The sequence below is a fragment of the Oratosquilla oratoria genome, chromosome 7 (assembly GCF_046742065.1).
Source record: "Oratosquilla oratoria isolate Oo_2021 chromosome 7, ASM4674206v1, whole genome shotgun sequence".
Taxonomy (NCBI): Eukaryota; Metazoa; Arthropoda; class Malacostraca; order Stomatopoda; family Squillidae; genus Oratosquilla; species Oratosquilla oratoria.
In genome coordinates this window covers 42,332,744-42,346,044 of record NC_134783.1, presented here as the reverse complement: position 1 = coordinate 42,346,044, position 13,301 = coordinate 42,332,744, and positions in this window count along the sequence as shown.

Sequence of the window (13,301 nt, the reverse complement as noted above, 5' to 3'; positions counted from 1 at the left end):
TTTCAGATGCTGTGGGGTAGTGGGGTCTTCAAGTAATTTGTCCCAGGTTCGATTCACCATACGGTGGGGCCTGGTGTTGAGAGGTTTTGTATTAGTGGTTTTGTGGACTTGTTCGATTATTTCATGAAATGGTGGGGTTTGACCACTGGCAAACACGAGGAACTTGTTTTGAAAGGCCTGTAGTTTCTGTAGGTGGTTTTTCGATAGTGTTAAGACGGACGAATAGGAATACTTTAACTTTTTCTGACATTGCTTTAAATCTCCTTAGTTTTGCCGCGGTGGCTTTTGCCTGTTTTAATCTGTCGCTGACAAGGGTCAGTATGCCCCGCGGAGTTACTGTGAGTTCTAGTAGTTTGACAGATTTAGAGTATTCAGCAGTCTCATCTCCTACTGCTATTGGTGTCGGACTGAACTTTGCGATTGGGATCACCTCGCATTTGGACTTTTATTTTGTTTTTTTTCGTTTTTTATTATTCTTCATTACTTTTGAAACTCCAAGATTCAGCTGATAGCTCTTTCTGTTTGCTTTGCCATCATTACAAAGGATTACAAAGGCAAAGCATGCCGACAGGAGACCTTTTGATCCATATCTAGGTCGGATGCAAAAAAAAAAAAAAAAAAAAAAAAAAAAAAAAAAAAAAATATTAATAATGAATTAAGGCTATATCAATGTAAATAACAATTAAAATACATAAATAAATGCATTGGTATAGTTGAATAACAAACAAACAGGTAAATAGTAAATTATAATAAATTGACATATAACTAATAATAAATGAAAATCAGACAGACAAATTATAACAAAACAAAAACAAATAATATAACATAAATTATAATAATTACAGCATCTTACTTAGGTATTTATCTAAATGATTCTTAAAGCTTCGAACTGAACTACATTGCACTACCTGTGCAGGAAGTTTATTCCATTCATTAACTACACGGTTGGCAAAGTTGTTTCTACCTACTTCCAAATTGAATCTATTTCCGGACAGTTTGAGACCATTGTTTCTTGTCTGATTCTCATTCAATGTAAAAATTTTGTCACTTTTGATGATGTCAATTCCCTTTAAAATCTTAAAGACCTGTATCAAGTCACCTCTGAGTCTACGCTTTTTTAGGGAAAACAGATTCATGTGCTTAAGTCGATTTTCGTATGATTTATTTTTGATATTTGGAATCAGTTTTGTGGCTCGCCGTTGTACTTTTTCCAGTCTGTCAATGTCTTTAATGAGATTCGGTGACCATAGAGAAACAGCATATTCCAAATGTGGACGAACTAACGATTTATATAGCTTGTTAATGAGTGATGGACTTTTGAAATCAAAAGATCGCGCAATCAATCCCAGAATCTTATTTGCTTTCTCAGAGGCTGAAATACACTGCTTGGATGATTTGAGGTCGTTACTGATAATTACGCCGAGATCTTTTTCACTATCCACTTTTGTTAACGAATTTCCAAATAACTTGTAATCGTACCTACTGTTATTTTTACCTATGTGCATTACCTTGCATTTACTTGTGTTAAATTTCATTAGCCACTTTTCAGACCATTGCTGTAATTTATCTAAATCTTCTTGAATATCTAATTGGTTTGAGTGATCATTTGCCACTCCGCACAGTTTTGTATCATCAGCAAATTTGGAAACAGTAGATTTTAGTCCATGGTCTATATCATTTATATATACTATGAATAGAAGTGGCCCAAGAACGGAACCCTGAGGAACTCCACTTGCAACACTTTTCCATCCAGAAGTTTTTCCATTTAAAACAACTCTCTGTTTTCGACCTTTCAACCAATTACTAGTCCAACCTAATAGGCTACCACTTATTCCATGCAAAGCTAATTTAGTAAGTAGTCTTTCGTGTGGGACGGTATCAAAAGCTTTTGCAAAGTCTAGATATATTAAATCTATATTGTTTCTTTTGTCATAATTCGAGACAACTGTGTTGTAGAATTCGAGTAAGTTAGTCACGCAAGAACGTTTCCGTTTCCATTTTGGTCGATTTTCCTTGATAGGTTATTATTTGTGTTATGTCATCCGCATACATTATGTAGTTGGCGTGAGAGGGGGGATAATTGCTGTGTACACCGTTTATAATGTTGGTAAAAGACACTTGAAGTGTCCTTGAAGTACAACATTTTTGAGGAGGAATTGATTGCTTTTGTGTTCTTTTAGTCTGATTCCCATTTTGCGCCCTGTTAGGAATCCGCCCAGTTTGGATTATTTTGCCCTATTTATTTCTTGATGATGTCCTCCAAGCCTTTACAAATCATGTGAGTCAGCTTGAGAACCTGCCGAAACACGTGTGATGGTGTCCATGATGCTTTGGTCAGGTTGCATTTCCTGACTCATTCGCTTGTGCTATCTAACCAATATATGACGCATGTGTAATTATACTATAATAAACTTATGATTGAGTATATTTAAAGATTGCTGCCATCTGCACGAAGTAAATTAAACGTGCCCACCCAAGCTCGTGGGAAATTAGTATCATTACTGACTTGTGATGGAGTAGTGTAGAGCATGTTATGCACACATATTGGAAGCTTGATACCATCTCTTTAATCCATATCAGAAATAACATTGACACACATACTCTACACTCCTCCATCGCAAGTCAGAAATGATACTAATTTCCCATGAGCTTGGGTGGGTGCACACACACACACACACACACACACACACACACACACACACACACACACACACACACACACACACACACACACACACACACACACACACACACACACACACACACACACACACACACACACACACTAACACACACACACACACACACGTACACACACACACACACACACACACACACGCACACACACACACACACACACACACATACACACACACACACACACACACGTACACACACACACACACACCACACACACACACACACACACACACACACACACACACACACGCACACACACACACGCACACACACACACACACACACACACACACATATATATATATATATATATATATATATATATATATATATATATAAATATATATATATATATATATGTACGTATGTACGGACGTACGTACGTATGTATGCATGTATGTATGTATGTATGTATGTATGTATGTATGTATGTATGTATGTATGCATGTATGTATGTATGTTTGTATGTATGTATGTATGTATATACATATGTATGTATGTATGTATATATATATGTATATATGTATGTATGTATGTTTATGAATGAATAAGAAAAGAATCGGGAAGCTCTCGAACTCTCTTTGGCCGGAGAAGGAAGAAAGTGATCTATCGCCTAATCTCCTCAAATCGTTTGTGACCACTGACTGGCGCGCACTTCGGAGGCCGAAGGAGTCCACTTGGAGCAGAACGATGGACAAGGCTGACAGAGGAGCACCCGACCTCCTCCCTTCCCCCGAAGAATAGGTCCTGACCCTGAAGAAGTAACCTCGACCTCCCTAAGGATGAACCCCAATCATGAAGAGGAACCTCGACAGTTAAGGAAACATGGGCCCTAAATAAATCTGGTCCCAAAGGAACTCCGCGCCCAGGAGGAACAGCAAACCATAAAGGAAACCCCGATCCCATGGCCCTGGACCCGACGCACCCACAAATGGAACCCCGGCTACAAAGCTACCCCGATCTCAAAAATAATCCCCAAAATCATTTCGTCCCCAAAGAAAATCCCAGATATAGAAATAGAAATGGAAAAAATACATCAAATAAAACAAAAATGAAAAGATAGCAAATAATAAATCTACTAATAACTAAAAATCTAATGGTCAAGAACCTTTCCAAAACGGAGACCCGCGGTGTGTGTGTGTATGTGAGTGTGTGTGTGTGGGGCGGGGGGCACATCACATAGTCATTTATTCAATTGTATGGGGGATCATCAATCGCTTAGGTTATACTATATTATGACTACACGAAGCCCGAGGACACAGCACTTAAGAAGAAGCGTCAAAGACACTTCTGGAAGTGGCTGACCGACACCAAGAAACTATCGAGGGATGTTGTACAGAGCGATAAAGACTTCGCTGCGAGGATGAGAGAACAGCATTGCAAAGCCTTCCCTTCCCTCTATAGTGGCGTTAAGGCGCTAAGGAATCTATACTTACATTTAACAGGAGATTACTTAAGTTTAATGGAAAACTACCTGAGAAGAAGAATTTAGAGTCGTTTCTGAAGAAGATATATAAGAAGAGGCATAAGAATGCTTCATAAAGCATTACTTCGCCGGCAGACATTGAGAGAGTTAAAGAAAGAAAGGAAGAAGGAATTGAGAGAAGAGTTGGAGAAAGAGGGAAAAAAGACAAACGAGGAGCAATGTTGAAAACTGGAGAAGACATTGAAGGTAATGAAGGGGCTTGCAACGAAGAGAGCTGAAGATACTATATATCTTTAAGCAAACAATAAAAGAACACGTTTATTTTTGTATTTCATTATTCTCCAGCTGGGAGAAGCGAGAAGTGCCGCAGGTGAAGCACCCATGGCGAAGCCGGTGCTTGTAAAAAAAAAAAAAAAAAAAAAAAAAAAACAGTCAAAGGATGACAAATTGTCTGCATCAACATCTTCACTGACTTTGTTTACTTGTGAAGTTCTACTATGGATGTTGCCAGGTGATTTTGTTCAGCTGAGGAAAACGTCTAGCAGTTAAAGGGTTATTATAGATCAAGCTGATGGTTTCTAGCTTCCAATATTTGTGTATAACATGATCTACGCTACTCCATCACAAGTCAGTAATGATAGTAATTTGTCACGAGCTTGGATGGGTACTTTTAATTTATTTGATACAGATGACCGCAATCTTTCATTGTAATTGCAGGATAAACTCCCATGTACTTTATCAAAAGTCTAAATTGATACTCATTTATTATAGTGTAATTACACATGCGTTATGTAAATGAGTGATATGTTACATTTCATGACGGTTTAGAGAAGAGACCTAAAATAAGAAAGACATTATTTATCTTATCATATTTTTTCAAGATAACATCACCCGCTTGACAAACAATCGAAGCAGAATACAAAACTCAGGTTTAGATATTTTCGTAAAGAATTTAACTTTACCAGGAATTACAAGCCGAAACTCGTATCATTTTTTTTTTTTTTATATTTCTACCTCACAATTAGTAATCAGCACAATAAAAAGATGCATTACATTAAGACAACACAATGTATAGTGATGGTTATGAAATAGGTCAATATGTTTATATATGTGTCTATTTTTTGCTCTCTGAAGGGGACTTGATTTGAATCCTTTTATTACGGCTTTGACATTGTCAACTCTTTTTTTAACCTTGTATTTAGTTCCATTGGCCTTCGCCGATTAAGGGACTGTCTTCTAATTATATTGCGGCTTGTGATATAACTTTGTTAATATTTTCATCTTATGGCATAAGGGTTACTTCGAGGCCGGTGTGTTGTAGGTGGGTTTCGACAGGGATGCTATTGGGAAGGATTTGCTAGAGGTAGGAGGTCTGTTGCAGGTAAGCTACAGCAGGGATCGTACTGGAGAGGAGCAGATGAGTGTGGCTGCTAGGGCTAGGTGTTCTGGCCTGGCGTCCGTATTACTGCCTACTCGGAGACGACACGGGGGTGTAGTCGGATCCCCCGGGAGGCTCCTAGGGTGCTGAAAGTGGTGCCCCAGGGCGGGACAGGTAAAGAGACAGTGGCTAAAGGATGGTGGTCCATCCTCGGCTGGCTGCAGTCTTGATATATTCCTCTGATGCGGCGGCATCTGTCTTCTTGTAGGCATCACCAGCCGTAGGTAGAACGGGCATTGTGCCATCCCCGAATGCTATTGGCCCACGTTTGTTCGCTTCGTCGGCCTTCTCGTTTCCATCGAGTCCCACGTTCCGAGTTTGAATATGTTGGTGGAGAGTGGAAGAATGTCGGTAGTTAGCTCTGGTCTGGTGGCCTAATGGCCACTGTCAAATACTTCAAGGATGGAGCGAGAATCTGTCAGATTCGTGAGTGTAGGTGGTGGTTGGTGGGTATTATTCTCCAGGTGATGGTTTCTGCCGTGAGATCCATGTAGACGCCCACACCTGTGCGGCCGTCCTGCAGAAGTGATCCCTCGGTATAGACCCAGAAATCCTCTGCGAATTCCTTCGCTAAGAGTTCCCTGGTGTGTCTGATCAGAACGTGTGGGTTTGCTTTTTTTTGTTGGGCCTGGTATGTCCGTCCTCACGTCAGGCTGCAGGAGGGCCCAGGGAGGGAAGGTGTTTACTTGGCACTGAGGAGATGCTTCGCATAGGAGATAGTGTCGAAGTCCTTGGATATATCTAAAAATCAAGTGTGTAGGATCCTTTTCTGTCTTTGGGCTCTTCTGATATGCTCAGAGATCCGCACGGCATGATCCACAACGTTTCTTCCCCTCCTAAAGCCAGCATAGAGTTTGGGGAGGGCTTTCTTGGAATCTGCGTGTTTTCTCAGTCTGGCGAGGAGGATCCTGTTGTGAACCTTAACTATGTGTGAGGTAAGTGCTACTGGCCTGTGATTTTCGATCATGGTGCTGGCTGTCCCTCCTTTGGGAATGGGGATTATGTGACCTGGTCGACACTGGGGGTCTTCTTGTCTCTTCTGGTTGTCCTCAGAGCCCACCGTAGTTTGTGTAGGATGAGATCGGTGCCTTTGTCATGTGGGGTGGAGAGGTCCATGTGGACTACTTCTTCCATGCGGTCCCGTCGCTGGTCCTCGGTGAGACTTCCTGTCGAGCTGGCTCTGACAAAATGTTTTAAGAAGCTATCGGCTGTGATGTGTTCACTGCTCTTTCTTTTACTATAAGCAAAATAATAATTGCAGTAGGTGATTACTCTTATGCAAAGGAGCTCCATGTCCTCATTTTCGGTGGTATTTGACAAAATAGAGATCTATATTTCCCCGAGATGATTGTTTTATTCATACCTTCTATAAAACATGTTTTCAGTTGTTCCTATTACCATCATTACAATTTTGGCAACAAATTGAGACCCAACTACTACTTTTCTGAAAAGTGTAGTTATATTTCACATTTTGTTTGCAAATCCCACAAAAAATCTATCTATCTGCATCTGATTTTTTCATTTATTTTGCACAATGTAACTTTGGTTTTCATTTTGAAATCTGGTGAAAGAACAACTCCAGTCTTTTTCCGAAAGAGTGAGCTCAAGTGATCACTAGAGGGTATATATTTTGCAGGGAAATTCTTTGTTTTCATTACCATTGAGGTTATATATTGTGCAGGGAAATACTTGTAATGTATTATGTACTATAAAAAATAAGAAATAAAACTTCTTACAAAAAATGTATGTTTTTAATACCATTAGTTACTATTTGATATAAACAATTTTATATATTACTATGCTAAAATATGTAAAAGTGTACCTAATAGATAAAATCTGCTATTTATTTAAGCATTGTACCGTACTTATTCATTACTTTTTTATATAAATAATAACAGAAAAATGTGATTATAATCATAATCTAATCATAATCATGCACAAAATTTTTTATTTTATAATAACAAGCACCCGGACCTGGCTTCGCCAGGTGTGCTTGGCCTACGGCGTAGCTCGCTTCGCTCGCTCTTCATTAGAGTACATATAATTTTTGTTATTTCGTAACATATTACAAAGGAGTCTTCAAAATCTCCCGAAGGATTCTCCAGTCTCCAGAAGTAGTCGTCAAAGTTTCCCGACGTCAAATTCTCCCGTCGTGTGTCTCTCTCTCTCTCTCTCTCTCTCTCTCTCTCTCTCTCTCTCTCTCTCTCTCTCTCTCTCTTTCTCTCTTTCTTTCTTTCTCGTTAGGTCAATCATAAAGGCAATACATTTTTTTAATCGTTTATGTTATGTCACATAGGACCCGCGGAAATTCCACGGTTATTCAACTTTTAAGTATTACGAAGGAGTCTTCAAAATCTCCTAAAGGAGCCTTCAGTCTCCAAAAGGAGTCGTCAAAGTCTCCCGACGTTGTCGTCAAATTCTCTCTCTCTCTCTCTCTCTCTCTCTCTCTCTCTCTCTCTCTCTCTCTCTCTCTCTCTCTCTCTCTCTCTCTCTTTCTCTCTCTCTCTCTCTCTCTCTTTCTCTCTCTCTCTCCTTCTCTTTTTCGTTAGGTCAATTATAAAGGCAATAAAGATTTTTGAATCGTTTTTGTCATGTCACAATAAACATTTATAGACGTTTGATTATCTTCATGTAACCTATGATTAAACTTGTATAAACGTTTGAATACTGTTTATTTATTTGTGTGCTTAGCCTATGGCGTAGCTCGCTTCGCTCGCTCTTCATTAGAGTACATATAATTTTTGCTATTTCGTAACATATTACAAAGGAGTCTTCAAAATCTCCCGAAGGAGTCTTCAAAATCTCCCGAAGGAGTCTCTAGTCTCCAGAAGTAGTCGTCAAAGTCTCCCGACGTCAAATTCTCCCGTCGTGTTTCTCCCTCTCTCTTTCTCTCTTTCTTTCTCGTTAGGTCAATCATAAAGGCAATACATTTTTTTAATCGTTTATGTTATGTCACATAGGACCCGCGGAAATTCCACGGTTATTCAACTTTTAAGTATTACGAAGGAGTCTTCAAAATCTCCTAAAGGAGCCTTCAGTCTCCAAAAGGAGTCGTCAAAGTCTCCCGACGTTGTCGTCAAATTCTCTCTCTCTCTCTCTCTCTCTCTCTCTCTCTCTCTCTCTCTCTCTCTCTCTCTCTCTCTCTCTCTCTCTCTCTCTCTCTCTCTCTCTCTCTCTCTCTCTCTCTCTCTCTCTCTCTCTCCTTCTCTTTTTCGTTAGGTCAATTATAAAGGCAATAAAGATTTTTGAATCGTTTTTGTCATGTCACAATAAACATTTATAGACGTTTGATTATCTTCATGTAACCTATGATTAAACTTGTATAAACGTTTGAATACTGTTTATTTATTTGTGTGCTTAGCCTATGGCGTAGCTCGCTTCGCTCGCTCTTCATTAGAGTACATATAATTTTTGCTATTTCGTAACATATTACAAAGGAGTCTTCAAAATCTCCCGAAGGAGTCTCTAGTCTCCAGAAGTAGTCGTCAAAGTCTCCCGACGTCAAATTCTCCCGTCGTGTTTCTCCCTCTCTCTTTCTCTCTTTCTTTCTCGTTAGGTCAATCATAAAGGCAATACATTTTTTTAATCGTTTATGTTATGTCACATAGGACCCGCGGAAATTCCACGGTTATTCAACTTTTAAGTATTACGAAGGAGTCTTCAGAATCTCCTAAAGGAGCCTTCAGTCTCCAAAAGGAGTCGTCAAAGTCTCCCGACGGTGTCGTCAAATTCTCTCGCTCTTTCTCTCTCTTTCTCCTTCTCTTTTTCGTTAGGTCAATTATAAAGGCAAAAAAGATTTTTGAATCGTTTATGTCATGTCACAATAAACATTTATAGACGTTTGAATACTGTTTATCTATTTGTGTATTTATTTATTTATCTCCTTATTTTCGTGAAGTTCTGTTAGGAGCTCAGAAAGCAACTCGACATAACGTCACACGTTAAGCTTTGAATGAATGGAAATTCCACGGGATTTACGAAAGAGTCTTCAAAATCTCCCGAGGGAGTCTTCAGTCTCCAAAAGGAGTCGTCAAAGTCTACTGACGTTGTCGTCAAATTCTCCCCTCGTCTCTCTTTCTCGTTAGGTCAATCATAAAGGCAATAGAATTTCGGAAGGTGGTCATAAAAACGCCAGGAAATTTTCAAAACTGAAAAACTTTATTTTTTTATGTATATAGATTCTCTTGGCAATATTTCTACGAAGGAGACGGGGTACGTTGAAACATTTCCGGGCAGTTAGAGATACCCATACACGAAAAACACCTACAGCAACCATCGCCCCGGGTGTCACACCTTCTTAGTGTCGCGGTCGGACCGCGACGGACCACGACGGACCGTATCGGGCCGGACGGAAGAATAAAAATTATAATTAGAAACAGGAAAACTCAGGTAGTCATAATCAAATGACAACAATAAAAGGAAATAAGAATCAAATTTGATTACATTAAGAAAAGTATTACAGACAATAATCAAAATAAAATCCTAATAGTTTTTCATAATTACGCTCATGTCATATATATATATATATATATATGTACACACAGACATTTTGGTTTGGAAAGAGGCCAGTCGTTCTGGACGTTGCTCTCTAAAGAAGTCTCCATCGAAACCCTTGAGTGGGATTGAGGCGTGTGCAACCGCCACACCAAGACTTGACAGCAGCACTTATACCCATGCATTATAGAGGGGTACTGTACATCGAGCTCTGATTAAGCCTGAGGATCCCTCTTAGATAGAGGGAGATAGAATAAGAGAGTGAAATGGGAGTAGAGAGAGAGGGAGAGAGAGAGAGAGAATGAGATATATGGCAGAGATAGCGCAATGCACGCAAGCCTAACACGGGAGTCCTTCAAACTTTGATTTATTGGGGGAGTACATATATTGATGCAATCTAGTGTAATTAGTCAAACGGAAACACCTGGGATGTATATACGATCGGGGCTTGGTTTCTCCACTTGGAATCATATAAAAGGAAGGTTATGTTGCTGGAGAGGCACTTGCAAAACTAGAGACTCCAAGTCCGTTCAGGTGAGGTCTTTAGTTCTGGTAACTAAGTGACTGGGGAATTGAAATTTGGTGTCTTTTCTGCTATGGCTCACGATCACTTACTGTAGATCATAAGAGTATTTGCATATTTACATCTGATCTACATGATAAGTCCTGGATATTTATGTAGGACTCTTTTTTTCAGATTCGGTTCGGATTTGTGTGGGAAAGGTTTGCTGAAGGTATCTTTACAAGATGGGCTCACCAAGAACATGGATAGTTTTGGCCCTTTCGGTGAGTGTTGGCTTGTGTTTTCGAGTGGTCTTACAAGGACGAGCATATTTTCATGTACTCTACGTAATCCTAAAACATTAAATGATCTAGAGGAGTTTTCATTTTCAACATGTTCTTAATTGGATTGGCATGATTTGGTCTTTGGGGTCTTTGGATGAGTCATACTGAAATGATTTGGTTGTGTCTTTGTGTGCACATGTAATCGGGCTTCTGCTAGAAATGCGGTGAGGGAAAACTGCAGTCGTTTAACAGTCGACACGGCGTCAAGCGTGAACGCTCTTGAGCAACCATTGTACTTTACTCGTAGTTAGCCAGTGCAGTCACCTCGCATGGCGAGAGAAGACATTAAAACTATTTCGATGTAACGACAGGTGGTTGGTTGTTATCTTTTCTTTGGCTGCCGTTAGACAATTTGATTCGCCTGAGAGAACCCCTCTCCTCTTCACTCCATAAGATTTTAGCTGAACAAAATCGTCCGATGTTATCTGGACTGTGCAGAAGAGGTTGGGCAAGACAGAAAATCATATCGAGCTGAAACTGGGCGCATACAAATATTTTTTTCCCTCTGAATGCCAAGTAGATAGCACTTATGAAAGTCATTATACTGAAACAGAAAAAAGCATCATTGATTACGGAATCTGCCGTATTTGCTTCCTCAAGATTAGTATGTGCTTGAAACCGAAGAGGATGTTTTGTGATTCAATGCTGAATGTGTATCGGGAGACATCACTTCTGATATCAATACCTAAAGGATTGGGAGACGAAGTCAAATTCATGACCAAACCATTGGTCTGTACCATCAGTGGCCCATTTTCTATGCAAATAGCGTTAATGGAAGAGGATAAGGGTCAGGTGTTCCACGTATCTCCATGAGGTTTTGAGAAGTGCAAGGTCGGACTGCGATGATGCAAAGGTGTCGCCGCCAATACACGGGAACCCTTACATAACCCCTTAGCCTTCAAGTTTCTCTGTATCCGTTTATACATCTATCGATTAATCTATATGTTTATCTCTCTATCAATAAACCAATCTATTCATCCATCTAGCTATCTATGTATCTATATATAGATATACTGAAATATGTATACATATATGTATGTGTATGTGTGTGCGTGCTTATATAAAGTATATTGAATATTTTAGCACTGTTCGTGTGTAAATTATGTTGGGACTTGTATATAACTGGTTCGGAGATAGTTGCTGCCCTGTAAACATACGAATATATTCCACTGCATACCTATGGCAAAAATCCTGTACTTCCGCAGATGTGTGTTGCACTGGCACTAGCTCAGCCTTTCCTGCAAGACAACGGGCGACAGGAATTAACTCGTGACATGACCACCTTAGATAATGGGGACCCAACCACCCAGGATGAAACCGACACTTCCAAGTCCTCTGAAAAAATCGATCTCGACCAGGATGAGCTAGACAAATCCGATGGGGATGAAGACAGTGCTTCCACCAAGACTGAAGGCAGCCAACTCGAGAAGTCTAAAGGCAGCGAATCTGAAGGCGGCGAATCTGGAGGCACCAAATCCGTGGAGACTGAAGGCGGTCCTTCCAGCAAGTCTGGAGACACCAAATCCGAGGAGACTGAAGGCGGTGCTTCCAGCGAGTCTGCTGGAGAAAGCAAAGCCGAGGGTTCTGAAGGCAGTCCTTCCAGCGAGTCTGGAGGGAGCAAATCCGCGGGTTCTGAAGGCAGTCCTTCCAGCGAGTCTGGAGGGAGCAAATCCGCGGGTTCTGAAGGCAGTCCTTCCAGCGAGTCTGGAGGGAGCAAATCCGCGGGTTCTGAAGGCAGTCCTTCCAGCGAGTCTGGAGGGAGCAAATCCGCGGGTTCTGAAGGCAGTCCTTCCAGCGAGTCTGGAGGGAGCAAATCCGCGGGTTCTGAAGGCAGTCCTTCCAGCGAGTCTGGAGGGAGCAAATCCGCGGGTTCTGAAGGCAGTCCTTCCAGCGAGTCTGGAGGGAGCAAATCCGCGGGTTCTGAAGGCAGTCCTTCCAGCGAGTCTGGAGGGAGCAAATCCGCGGGTTCTGAAGGCAGTCCTTCCAGCGAGTCTGGAGGGAGCAAATCCGCGGGTTCTGAAGGCAGTCCTTCCAGCGAGTCTGGAAACAGCAAATCCGAGGGTTCTGAAGGCAGTCCTTCCAGCGAGTCTGGAGGGAGCAAATCCGCGGGTTCTGAAGGCAGTCCTTCCAGCGAGTCTGGAAACAGCAAATCCGAGGGTTCTGAAGGCAGTCCTTCCAGCGAGTCTGGAAACAGCAAATCCGAGGGTTCTGAAGGCAGTCCTTCCAGCGAGTCTGGAAACAGCAAATCCGAGGGTTCTGAAGGCAGTCCTTCCAGCGAGTCTGGAGGGAGCAAATCCGCGGGTTCTGAAGGCAGTCCTTCCAGCGAGTCTGGAAACAGCAAATCCGAGGGTTCTGAAGGCAGTCCTTCCAGCGAGTCTGGAGGGAGCAAATCCGCGG